The 12,816-nt window shown below is 34.1% G+C and overlaps 1 long non-coding RNA gene across 1 annotated transcript; it reads right to left on the reverse strand.

Moving 5' to 3' along the window:
• Positions 1–272: 272 nt before the first annotated feature.
• On the reverse strand, positions 273–4,017 carry LOC141605471 (uncharacterized). Its single transcript, XR_012526364.1, has 3 exons — positions 3,608–4,017; positions 2,988–3,092; positions 273–1,948 (listed from the first exon to the last, which is right to left on the reverse strand). It is a non-coding gene; the product is annotated as an uncharacterized LOC141605471 (long non-coding RNA).
• Between the last annotated feature and the right edge of the window lie 8,799 nt (positions 4,018–12,816).

Below are 12,816 nucleotides of genomic sequence, written 5' to 3' on the forward strand. Positions count from 1 at the left end.
ATCCATGCTATTTCTGAATTGCATAAGGAGCTTCCTTCAAGCATTACATCAGAAGTGCTAAATCAATCAAATTGCATTTGAAACAGGCTTTGCAAAAGAAATATGCTTCATAAGAATGTAAACAGACACCAATACACCATTAATAATTTAAAATCGCAATAGTACTTACCAACTTAAACAAGAACAAAGTAACAAAAATATGAGAATGGTAATTTGGCTCAAAGTATTTCGCTACCAACTTAAGCACCATGAACAATCGACAAACGCCGAAATAAACCTCAAGCCACCATTGCCTTCCCTGTGGACAATATAATATATGAGTACAATAACATAAGAACTACTAATGGCAATAGTTTTATCACTACTACTGATAACTACCATACTGCGATTCCTAGAAATCGCAATTATCCAGATATACTAGTACCTAAAACCTCTATAAGTTAATCATCATCATAAAACCCATACAGCTCGAATCCTCAAACTCCTCTGATATGACCCCTGAAAGAATGAAACCGGAATCCAACCCATTTGACACGAAAAGGGTTTGGATCTAAGACTGGTTCTCATTCTTCTTTCCATCACCATCCCTATTCTCGAGCAACCGATCTTGCTCATCATCAGCTTGAGCAGCCTTCTACTGAGCCTCTTTCGCCTTAAGTGCTTGCAACTTAGAATGATTATAAAACCCAACACCCCAAAACGCCAATCCATACCCAAACAAGTTAATAGGAGTCACAGTATCCTTAATAACCGACGACGAGAACGCAATCAACAGCCAATCCTTGACAACCCCAGCAACATTCATAGTCAATGCAGAAGTCTTCCTAACCAGTAAGAACACAGCAAGGTTCAAAGCAAATGCACAAAGCGAATCCATCCCAAAAATGAACCAATCAAGATGAAAACTTGAACTGTCCCTCAAAATCAGGTACTCAACCAAGATCCAAGGGAGAGACAGAAACACCAAACAGCAAGTCACCCCAAACTCTGGTGAGAAAGAGGTCTGCTAGACGATCTCGAGACGTTGACATCAATGTTGATGTTTTTTTAACACCAACTCCAACTCTGCTAACAAACTACACCCCATTTCTCTTTCAAGACATTCAAAATTTCCACCAGAACAAAAATTCAAACGGAAATTCCAATACAAAAACCGATACTGTAACTCGTAATAACAGTGCTACCACAAACTTAATACTCCCAGCTTGTGTTAGCAAAGCCTATTCTATTCTTGAAAACATGGCCGATCTCAACTCCACCACAAGGTCAAATTCATCTTTTACTTTCTCCGAGTCTAGTAAGAAGAGGTCAAAACCGTTTGTCGAGTCTGAGGTCAAAGTAAGGGATGATTTGATGTAGCCGAGCCTTCATAAGTATGTGACAGTGAGGAAGCGGGGCGGTGACATGGATGATGAAGAATCATCAGGGAGTAATAACATTGTGGGACACCAGAATTGGATTCTTTCTGCAAGTTGGGAACCTAACTACGCTGAATCTACTGATTGTTGGACATCAAAGAGTTACTCCTTGGAAGACGATGTTAGCCCTGTTGGATTTCAGAAACATGCGATATCTGACAATTTGAAGTATGTTCATAGCCTTGATGACATTCTAGTATGTTACCCCAAGGAACAGCTAAAACATATCGAAGAGAGCCTGCATTTTGTCCAAGTCTTTGATGTCAAAAGTCTCGAGATCGTCTAGCAGACCGACGTATCACCAGAGTTTGGGGTGACTTGAGGGAGTCGGTGCCCGAGAGTATTACAGGAGTCACCATTGCATCATACTCAACCGCATTCAACTAATCCTTGGCATGAGTCTCGCTCATTTGCTCGAGTTCTGGTGTATGCAGATCATTCACTCTGCAATAATTAGTTTTTGTCATCTCATAGCCTTCAGCCCCTCTACTTCTAGTTCTTCTGTGAGTAACTTGAGGAGCGACCTTGTTCTGCAGGCAGAAATGCAATTAAGATTAAGTTCAGGAACGATCTCATAATTTATAGCACAATTATACGAGAGAAAGCGGTCATTAAGGCTTTATTATAAATCAAAGGTCGAATAACTACTCAGAAATGAACAACACAAGTCTCCTTAATCACGACATTGTGCACAAAAATGTTGAGCAGCTAACTATTCTGACAATCTAAAAAATGAAATGTGCTTGAATTTGAACTGACAAGATTGCAGTCCAAAAAATTGAACACGAATCAGATTATAAATTATAATACACAACATTAGACAAATAATGGAAATCAGAAAATTAGAGAAAAATACCCGTGAAACAGAATTTAATATGCAACATTAAAAAAATAATAAGATTTGTTGCAAAAATCACAATAAATAATGTAAGTATCACAAATTGTATAGGTATGAAGCAAAAATTGAGAAATAGAGAAACATAAAAAAAAAAACTATTCCTAAAAGTATTTTATTTAAATAATTTTTTACCTTTAAATCCTAAGAGTTTAGTTAAAGTAAAAAAAATAGATCAATAATATAAATATAAGTGTCAATAACACTCTTTTTCATCTCTTCATCTTATATAAATATTTTACATCACGGTCTTTTGCAAGACCAATCCATTAACCCTCTAATTAATAAGCTAGCGTGAATTCTCCTGTTTATTACAAACCATACGGTCCATTATAGATAGCAACTATATGGCGCATCATGGCGGGTTTAATGGTAGATCCCCAAGACGAGGTTACTACTATTCTTTTTTTTTCCCGCCTTTGTGGATTTGGATTGGTCGAAGACATGAAACCGTCTCATACAGGACTTGCGTATATAGAGAGCAGTTTGGATAATAGTTCCCTCTCTTGGGAACTGAAAAAATGCAGCTGCTCTCCGGCCAGATGATCTGACAAAAATTGTTTCGAAATTGATTACAGCCATTCAAATTATGAAAGATGGGTGCCTATATAGTCACAGGTGTTCACATATAGCCTAAGGAGTGTAGAATAAAAACCTCATGAGTCATGACTTACTTATTTTCCCAACTGGACTTCATTTTCTGAATTGTCAGTCATTGGTGTACTGTAAATGCTTTTCTTCAGCACATTAGTTCTTTGCCCTTGTACCATTTCTTTGCCCTACATTACATAGATACACATATTACTTAGTCTAGATACACATATCAATATTGTGAGATACATAAATCATACATGTATCTAGTATTATTCATACATGTATCTAGTAACAGTATTTCATATATCCACCCCATTGGAATCTTAATACATGACCGGCTTTTGCCTAGCATTTGCATTTGATAGACTATTGTCAATCCAAAACACCCACAACAAATAAGTTCACCGTCAGAACATCAATATACTATCCACATCCGACAACCAATCACGCTTCATGTAGGACAATTTTTCGCAATCCAACTTCACATGATTTGGTAGAATAAACAAATAAACTTAAACTTTGAGTTAGTAGCCATCAAACTAAACTACCTAACCGAGATAGTCTAATTAATTTCAGCTCGAATCAACGATGAATACAAACAAAAATAAAAACAACCACAAACTACGATTAATCTAGTAAAAAAACTACAATTCCCACCCCACAGATTCACAATGAAACCGCAAAAGTCTAAAAAAAATACCTAGAAATCGAATCAGGAGACGACAAATAACCACCATTAAATCCTTAATTAAAAGATGACAACAGATGCTTCATCATTCACAGATCTTTATCACCCTCCCTTTCCACCATTAAATCGATCGGATCGCATCAAGAAACCCACCTGCATCTTCACCCTTGACAATCTTGATAAGGATGAGGATGAGAACTATGCAGGAAGGAAAAGAGGAGATAAATAAGAATGTTGCCGGCGATGATGGCCTCGGAGCTACGCCCACGAGATCTATGTCGGTGCTCCGGCGGCAATGGTCGGGGTGGTGGTGTGGTTCAGTCGTTGCGGAGGTTTTTGTAGAAGGATAGAAATGAAAGTTTAATGCGTGAGGTGTGTGACTAGGATTTAAAAGAACAGCGTAATGTTATATGACGGCTCCTATAGAGTAGTTCGTACGGTTCTTACTGAAGTCAAGTTCGTACGAGATCTCGCCCCTATATATATATATATATATATATATATATATATATATATATATATATATATATATATATATATATATATATATATATATATATATATATATATATATATATATATATATATATATATATATATATATATATATAGAAGAGTTTCATAATGAAATTATGGATCTTTGTTTTTTAAAAGGTTGTTTTTGTTATTTACAAGGCATGCCCAAACGACCCGACTTGCTAGCCAATATAGGTCACACAATGCCCTTGAGTTCGTATTTTTTTTTTCCAAAATAAGGTTTAAAGAACAAAGAAATTAACGAAATGAGCCTACTTTGGAAGATATTAACCAAAATGGGTTCACGTCGGATAGGTATGCACGAAGTTGTGCCGCGGAATAAGTCACTTTGGGACTGAACGTCTTGGGATCAAAACGCTCTCCCCCAGCGACCTAAATGACTTCTAAAGAAGTAGGGGGGATAAAAATGAACTTTGGACTAAGTCGCTCATGTACCGAGCGACTATAAAAGTTTCCCAAAACAAAATCTAAATGATGTAGATGGGAAGAATCGAACACACAATCTCATGCTTTAAATAATGTGTACGCTAACCATGAAGCATTGTTAACTCTTGTTAATTAAACCCGAAATTAATATATACTTCGTAATAGGCAATAAAAATCATGCAGCCTGTATTAAGTAAGGTTTAATTAAATTAAGCACTTATAATAGACATAAAAATGCGGTGTCTTTTGGTGGTTAGAGTAAAAGATTTACTAACGAACGGGTCAACAGGTCGGGTTGTTTTGGGTCAAGCGGATCATTTCGAGTCGAGTCATTTTCGGGTCAATGATAAGAAGGAAAAAAGGCATTTGAAGTCTTTTAGGGCCAATTAAAGTTATGTTTTGTCGGATCATTTTCGGGTTAGGTTGTTTCAGGTCGGGTCATTTTGATTCGGGTTAATACAGGTCTATGAAAGCTCGGGTCATTTGGAGGTTGGGGCGGGTTAATTCGGGTTTTGGGTGTCATTCGGGTGCGGTTGTTCGGGTCAATTTCGGATCTCGGGTTAGCCTTTTCGGGTCGGGTCAATCGGGTCGGTTGATTTTACTAGGTCTACTTGTCACCCAGGATATGTTCGCTGAAGGGGACATCGATTTGAATTCGAGCCTAGTTTCGGTGGTGACGTGGACCTATTTTGGATAATAAGTTTGAAACTAACCCCGTTTTATTAATTTACTAGATTTTGTGCCCGTGCGTTGCACGAGTTTCAAATTTGTCCTTCCCCTAATTGTTAAGATCTTTTAATATCATTTTGAATTATACGTAAAAGTTGTATCAATTACTCAAATAAGGTACTCCATATAAATCTTCCTATCGTATTAATTTGAACACCTTTCAAAAAAGTTTCTTTCTTTTCAAAAATTTATCTTATTAATTTTATATAAGATTAAGAAGTACGTTTATGTAAGGATTATAGGAATAGGAATTACAATTTGTTAGAATAAGAGGATAATTACACATTATTTTAAAGTTTTATCTTTTAAATTTTCACTTTTCAAATTTATAGATAAATTTTTTAATGGAATATAATTTAGTAATTTGTAAATTAAGTTAGTTATCCGTACGTAAAACACCATATAGTTAGGAGGCATTTGGTTGATCAAGAAACTTAATTTTCCTAGGAACTTCAATTCTATGGGAATTAAGTTCATGCATCCAATTCGGGTGAATTTGGCAAAAGTGATTGGTTGCTCATGTAGGAATTAAATTCCATGGGAACTTCAAATGACCAAGGGGGGAGTAGGTAAGCCAATTCCTACATCATGTAGGCATTGGAAGTTCCTGGGAACTTTTAATTCCTCCATTTTCCAAAAAACATGGCAACCAAACAACCCATGTTTTTGCAATTCATGAGATTTTCCAATTCCCTATTTTTCAAGTGTCAACCAAACAACCCCTTATAGTAAATGAAACTTTCATTGAATACTTTGTTTATCACCCAAATACTTAGCTCAACCATTGTCATCACCTTATTATACAAATACTTAGCTCAACGATTGTCATCACCATATTATGCAATGTAAACTCCTCAAAACTGCAAGTCATTTACCTTACTATGTTGTTTATCTCTATTGTTTATCTCCATATCAAATTAATAAATGTACAAACCAAGCACGCTTGTGGAATTTATCTTATATACCATACTATATTCCTTGTAATTGTGACTATATATTGGCCGACACTGGACTGAAATTGAATTCCAATTGGAATTTTGTAAAGTGTTGGAGCTTGTCCGAAGGATTATTCCAAGATTACAATAATATAAGATTAAGATGGTGTTTGGGCGTCTGACCATCGAAATACAGGGAGAAATTGTTAGGTGTACTACCTTGAAACAAATTGCAAATATGAATTCCATCTTTTGATGGTATATATAGTCATATAAGTTTATGATTTTTCACTGGTAGATAAATTATAAAACTCTATTAGATAGAATTTGCACAAATTTAGATAGAATTTGCACAAATATTGGGGATAACTAACTTATTTTAAATAAAAATTAATAAAACCGTATGTAGATAAAATTTGCATAAATATTGGGATAATTATACATAATATTATTTTAAATAAAAATTAATTAGGTAATTTTAAAAAGTTGGAGTCTCAAAATTGTCTGAAAAAAGCCTCTTTTATATATATACTAGATTTAATGCCCGGGCAATGCCCGGGCCAATTTGTAATATACTATGATGTAATAATACTCCACATCCTTGTTCTTTTGGACTTAAATTTGTTGAATTGAACTTAACTTATAAGCTTAACTTTACTGAACTTATAGGAGCTTAAAGTTTCTGAACTGAAATATATATAGGAACTGAACTGTAGTTACAAAGTTTAGTTTGTAGAAAAATGTGTGTGAATTGAGCTTAACTTTTATGAACAAAACTTAGAGCTAAACTAAACTACTCATGAATTAAAACAATTCCCTTTTTAACCATAGTAGAAAAAACGTCCATGTTACCAAATCAATCAAAATCATCCACCACTGTTGAAGTGATACCCTTTTAACCAAAAATACTTCGTTTCCGTAGCTATATAAGACTACCTTTGGCCATATGGTGTGATTAATATGATAATAAATAAATATTAGAGGAGAGTTGCACCGTTTTATCGTCTTAACCAAAAAGATAATATTGTGATGTAGGGAATACTCCCTCCATTCAACTCTACTTTGTAATATTTGCTTTATCACATTTGCCAACGTGACTTTTACGTGGTAAATATCTTTAGCTGTGTATTTGCAAAAATTATTAAAGTTAGATATTTTTAATGTACTTTTAAAGACGAATCAAATAAGATTTCACATGAATATATTTTAACTTATGTATCGAGAGAAAATTGAAGTTGAATGTATGAATAATGTGCAAAAGAGAAACATGCGAAGTGTAGTTGAATGGAGGAGTATTTGAAGAGTAATATATATCTAATTCAACAAACTTGATCGACTCGTCAATGTATAAGTTAATTCTTTGAGTATATAAAACTCATCGGTTAGAATTGTGCCAAATTTGCAACCACCATTAATCCAAATCTTAAACCTTGAAAAAAATAAAAATCCGATAAATATATGATCCTAAAAATAAAACCTTATTATATTTAAACATGCATAATTACATCGTTAAGTATGATCCCTTTTTCCTATAACAACTTAGGTACGATCGTACGGAGTAGTTCTTTCTTGTATAAAGTGTTTGTTTATATGATAAATCCTTGTTCTTGCAGTATTGCTTGAGCTCTCTTGAACTTACCAAAATTCGACCCGTACCAAAACTCATTAATAATCCCACTTCAATAATACCTTTGGCTCATTAGCTGCTTCGAAAAATTCCCAAATTTAGAACTATGGAACTATATATCTTGTCATTTTGGTAGTATCTTATCACCTTAAATATCTTGATTTCCTCCGGTATGCTAAGGATGTCCATGCAGTGACCGAACATTGCTCTACACTGAATTATCATATCTAAGTAGAAAATAGGGTCATCAATCAACTCAACCGTAAAGAGATAAAGTAATGTGTAAAAGAGTTATAAAGTAACGATATTGTAAACGGTAAGTTCAAAGTTACCGAAGAACGAATTCTAAGATAAATAAAATAGAGATGAGTAATATATACAAAGTACTACCTTTTTTATATAATTTTTTTTTTTACTTAAATCAACCCTTAACTTCTTCTTTATATTATTAGTCATTAACTTCTTCTTTATATTATTAGTCAAAAATTTGAGTATGCAATTTTTTTGGTATAAAACGTATCGCATAAATATTATTGCATGAAAGTACCCTTGATGCCAAAAACATGGATTATCAAGGCTAACTTATTATATCATATTCAAATGACATTAATCATCATTACTTTAAATAAAGAGAATAAAATATTTACCTTGAGTCTTTCATCAGAACTCTTTCGATTATACTCTGTATACGATATACCTATTAGAAATTGGCAAGCTTTATTAGTGGCACCACTGTGAAGAGCAGAAGTCCAAACATATTAATAACGCATAAATACAAAACTAATATAATGTAATATAGGTCGTACAAAATTATAACATTCATTCATTCATTCAGAATTTATTAACGTACCTTACTATACAAATCTTATAGTTGCTCTTTTGTCAAACTTGATTCCTGAAAGGAAAAAAAAAATTAATTAGTTCTCTATTAAAAGCTATAATCATGCAAATATGCAAATGGCTGATTTTACGTATATTGCTACCATACAAAAACAAAACCGATGAGGACATTGTTGGGGTTGCTGGACTATTTATATAGCTTAATATTGGTGAGATTGATAGCGGCTAATCTTTTAGTTGTGGTAGACTTTTTGATTGAACAACAATTTATCATGATAATATTTTTTTAAGTGTTTTATTAATGTTGAGACTCTCAAAAGTCGTTCGTTAAATTTGGACTCTCTGTAATCGCTCGAAAAAAGCTTCCTTTATTAATATAGATAGATAGATATACTAAATTCAATACCCGTGCGACGCACGGACCGTTAAGTAGAGTCTTTAGCAAAATTATTCTCCTTTTTTTTTATCGTACCAAAAAAAAAATAACTTTTATAATAAATAATTAGATATAAAGTTAGTGTCTTATATTCTCCCTAACAACTATCCTAACTTTTAATAGGAGTACCCATCTTCGATATAAATAGATACTGCTGGCGAACTCTTCTAATATGCCTATGGGGAGAGTGATAATTTTCGGAAATCTTATTTGTGAAACTTGTGTCGCTCTTACTCATTCTTACTCCGCTTTTGGCCTCTTGTATTAAGAGGATACTATCATTTGAGAATTATTATCTACACTTTATTACAACTTCATCGAGTCTACACTCGGGAAACCAGGAGTTACCAACCCATTGCCGCTATCGCTGATTTGCTGAGCTGTATAGGCAAAAGTATTTCTTAATCACAAATTCTCATTTGTGACGGCAGTATCCGTCACCATTTCCTCTCACAAAATACTCATTAAGAGGTGAGTAGGAAGTACATGGGGTACCCATCTTGTCGCCTCTCCTTTTTGTGAGAGGTCACAAACAAGAGTAGCCGTTTCTTAATATCTAGGTAGTTTATATACATACACAAAATCTTATTATTGTAACGTCTTGTATGTATTTACCCTTTTAGTTTCGCCAAATTTAACATAAATAATCCAACATTTGTTAAGTATTCTGAAAATAACCTAACCTTTTGATTTTAATAAGAATAATCTAACATTTGCTTTGATGTTACAAAAATATCCCGACATCCTACTTATATTTCCTAAATGATAATTCACTCATGTATTACTTAATTTATTAACTAATTGAGTAATTGACAATATATTGCAAAAGTAATTATATAAAATTATGAAAGAATAATTTGAAAACAATTTTAGAAAATGAAAAAAAGTTGAAAAATATTTTTACTATGTTCAAAATCCTAAAAAACATAAATTACATGGTTTTAATAATTGTTTGATTCCTCAAAAATGTGGGTTTATTAAAAAAAATTAAAAATATATCTCTCATAAGTATTTCTACTAATTTAAAATCTATCTTATTTATTTTAAAAAATTATATATTTGTCTTATGAGGCGGGATCTCGTGAGTTTGGTTCTTACGGTGAGTTGTGAGTTTGGAAAATCTCAGCCATTAGATCAAAAGAAACCAAGAGCTGAGATCAAATGACACGTAAGAAAAAAAAAAGAAAAAGGAAAATAAAAAAAATCAAATGCCAACAGCTTGAATTATAAATCCCCAAATGCCCAGAATACCGGAACACTTCCTTTCTTGATTTTCTCTCTCCTCGAAACGACTCATTCGCCCAATCAATTCCAACTAACTCACTCATTCGAACGAGTTAACTCAGCAAATGGAACCCAACGCCGGGGCCGACCCCTCATCAATCACCGAGTCACACAACGACGACTCATCCCTCGCAAAATCTGAGTACCTGACTCGAAAGGAACTAATGAAGCGGCGAGCGAGTCAACTCAGCAGACTCGCGAAGTGTTGCAGAGATCATTAGTGCATGCTAATGGAGGACGTGCGACGGAAACACCGCGAAGACTCATCCCTCGCAAAATCCGAGTACCTGACTCGGAAGGAACTAATGAAGCGGCGAGCGAGTCGACTCAGTAGACGGGAATAACATCAGAATAACACCAGAATAACAATACAATAACACATGGTAAAAAAAGAGTAAAAAATCAAAGTGACACCGAAATAACATCACAATAACAATAGAATAACATGCGGTAAAAAAAATCAAAGTAGTAAAAAAATCAAAGCGACACCGGAATAACATCACAATAACAGTAGAATAAAAGCACAATAACACGTGATAAAAAAAAAGAAAAAAAATCAAAGTCGTAAAAAAAATCAAAGTGCCACCGGAACAACATCACAATAACACCAGAATAACAGCACAATAACATGCGATAAAAAAAGAGTAAAAAAATCAAAGTAGTAAAAAAAATGAAAGTAGTAAAAAATCAAAGTGACACCGGAATAACATCACAATAACAGCAAAATAACGGTAGAATAACAACACAATAACACGTGGTTAAAAAAAAAGGAAAAAAAAAATCAAAGTCGTAAAAAAAATCAAAGTAACAGCAGAATAATATCACAATAACATCAGAATAACAATAACATGTGGTAAAAAAAAGATAAAAAAAATCAAAGTCGTAAAAAAAAATCAAAGTAAAAAAAAAAGCACAATAACAGCATAATAACACGAGGTAAAAAAAAAAAAGAACAAAAGAAAATTCAAGTAAAAAAAATTGTTACCAAAAGAAAAAGAAAAAAAAGTAACATAATGAGAAAATTAGAGAAAAACATAAGAGAAAAAAAATCAAAGTTGTAAAAAAAAGCATAATAACACGAGGTAAAAAAAGGGAGATAAAAAAAATTAAAGTAAAAAAAAGGGTAACACTAGAAAAAAAAAAGAAAATAATTAAATGACAGTGATTTTATATGACAGCTGTTGGGCCCTAAAATATTCTGCCTGACCTGATATAGGCTAGGCAACAGCCAAGGACAACTTCCAGGCAAAAGACATCTGAAACCAGGCATTGATTCAACACGGATAGGCACCAAGCAGGAGTTGATGAAAGACAGGCGAAAGATAACCAAAGACCTAAAAAGGAGAAGCACCAGGCCACCGCAGCGACAAATAGGCGATTGATATATGTTCCCTACAAAAAAGGAAGACCAATTCCAGAAAGCTATGATATAAGAAGCAGTCAAAACAACGGCTAAGAAAGAGGCAACCACCTCCGGGTAAATAGGGCACATTCCCTATTTACCAGGAAACCCTAAACGGCATAAGAAGGAGGAAGAGATCAGCTATAAATAGGAAGGAAGAGAAGATGAGAAGGATCATCAGATAGACCCTCACTTTCACTTATATTTTTGTATTCTTAAGCTATATATTCGCCTGTCACGCCTGATATAACAATACTCTGTCAGGCTATCTAAAATCATAGTAACAATCACTCCTGGCTTGGTGCCCGTGGTTTTTTCCCTTATTCCCAGGCTTTTTCCACGTACAAAAATCTTTGTGTCATTGTTTATTAGTTCATTTTGCACTTAATTATACCAATCAGGCAAGTTGTTTGAGTTAGATCACCCTACACATAAATCCTGGCAGACAATCTAGATCGGTAAAAAAAGCCCGTCAAAACAATTGGCGCCCACCGTGGGGCATCTAACTCAAAAATAATCAAAGCCCATAACCAAATACCACAAAAAACTAAGAAAATATGGCAGAGATAGCGTTGAGCAACAATTAGTCACAAACAACATTTGTTGGAGATGGAACAACCGAAACAAAAAATGATCCAGTGAAGCGAGTATGGCAAAATTGAAAGAATCAGAATCCAGCCTAAAAATACAGCTGGGAGAAAAAGCTTCAGGATCAAAGTTGAAAGTCCAGCCTGGCACACCATTCTCCCCAATCATAAGGAACATTGCTTTCTCCAATATTGGTACTCCTACTCCATCAAAGTCCAAAACAGGAGAAGGAACGGACTCAGGAGAACTCCAAAATGAAGAGACCTCATCAGATCAGACTAACACGGCCATTATGATGGCTATGCTCCAGGAAATCCAAAAACTTCACGAGAGATTTGAAAAGATTCCAGGAGTTCCTACCCCAATTGAAGAAGCAAATCCAGAAAGCTATGCTGATTCACCCTTTGTGGATGAAAT

The sequence above is a fragment of the Silene latifolia genome, chromosome 10 (assembly GCF_048544455.1).
Source record: "Silene latifolia isolate original U9 population chromosome 10, ASM4854445v1, whole genome shotgun sequence".
Classification (NCBI taxonomy): Eukaryota; Viridiplantae; Streptophyta; class Magnoliopsida; order Caryophyllales; family Caryophyllaceae; genus Silene; species Silene latifolia.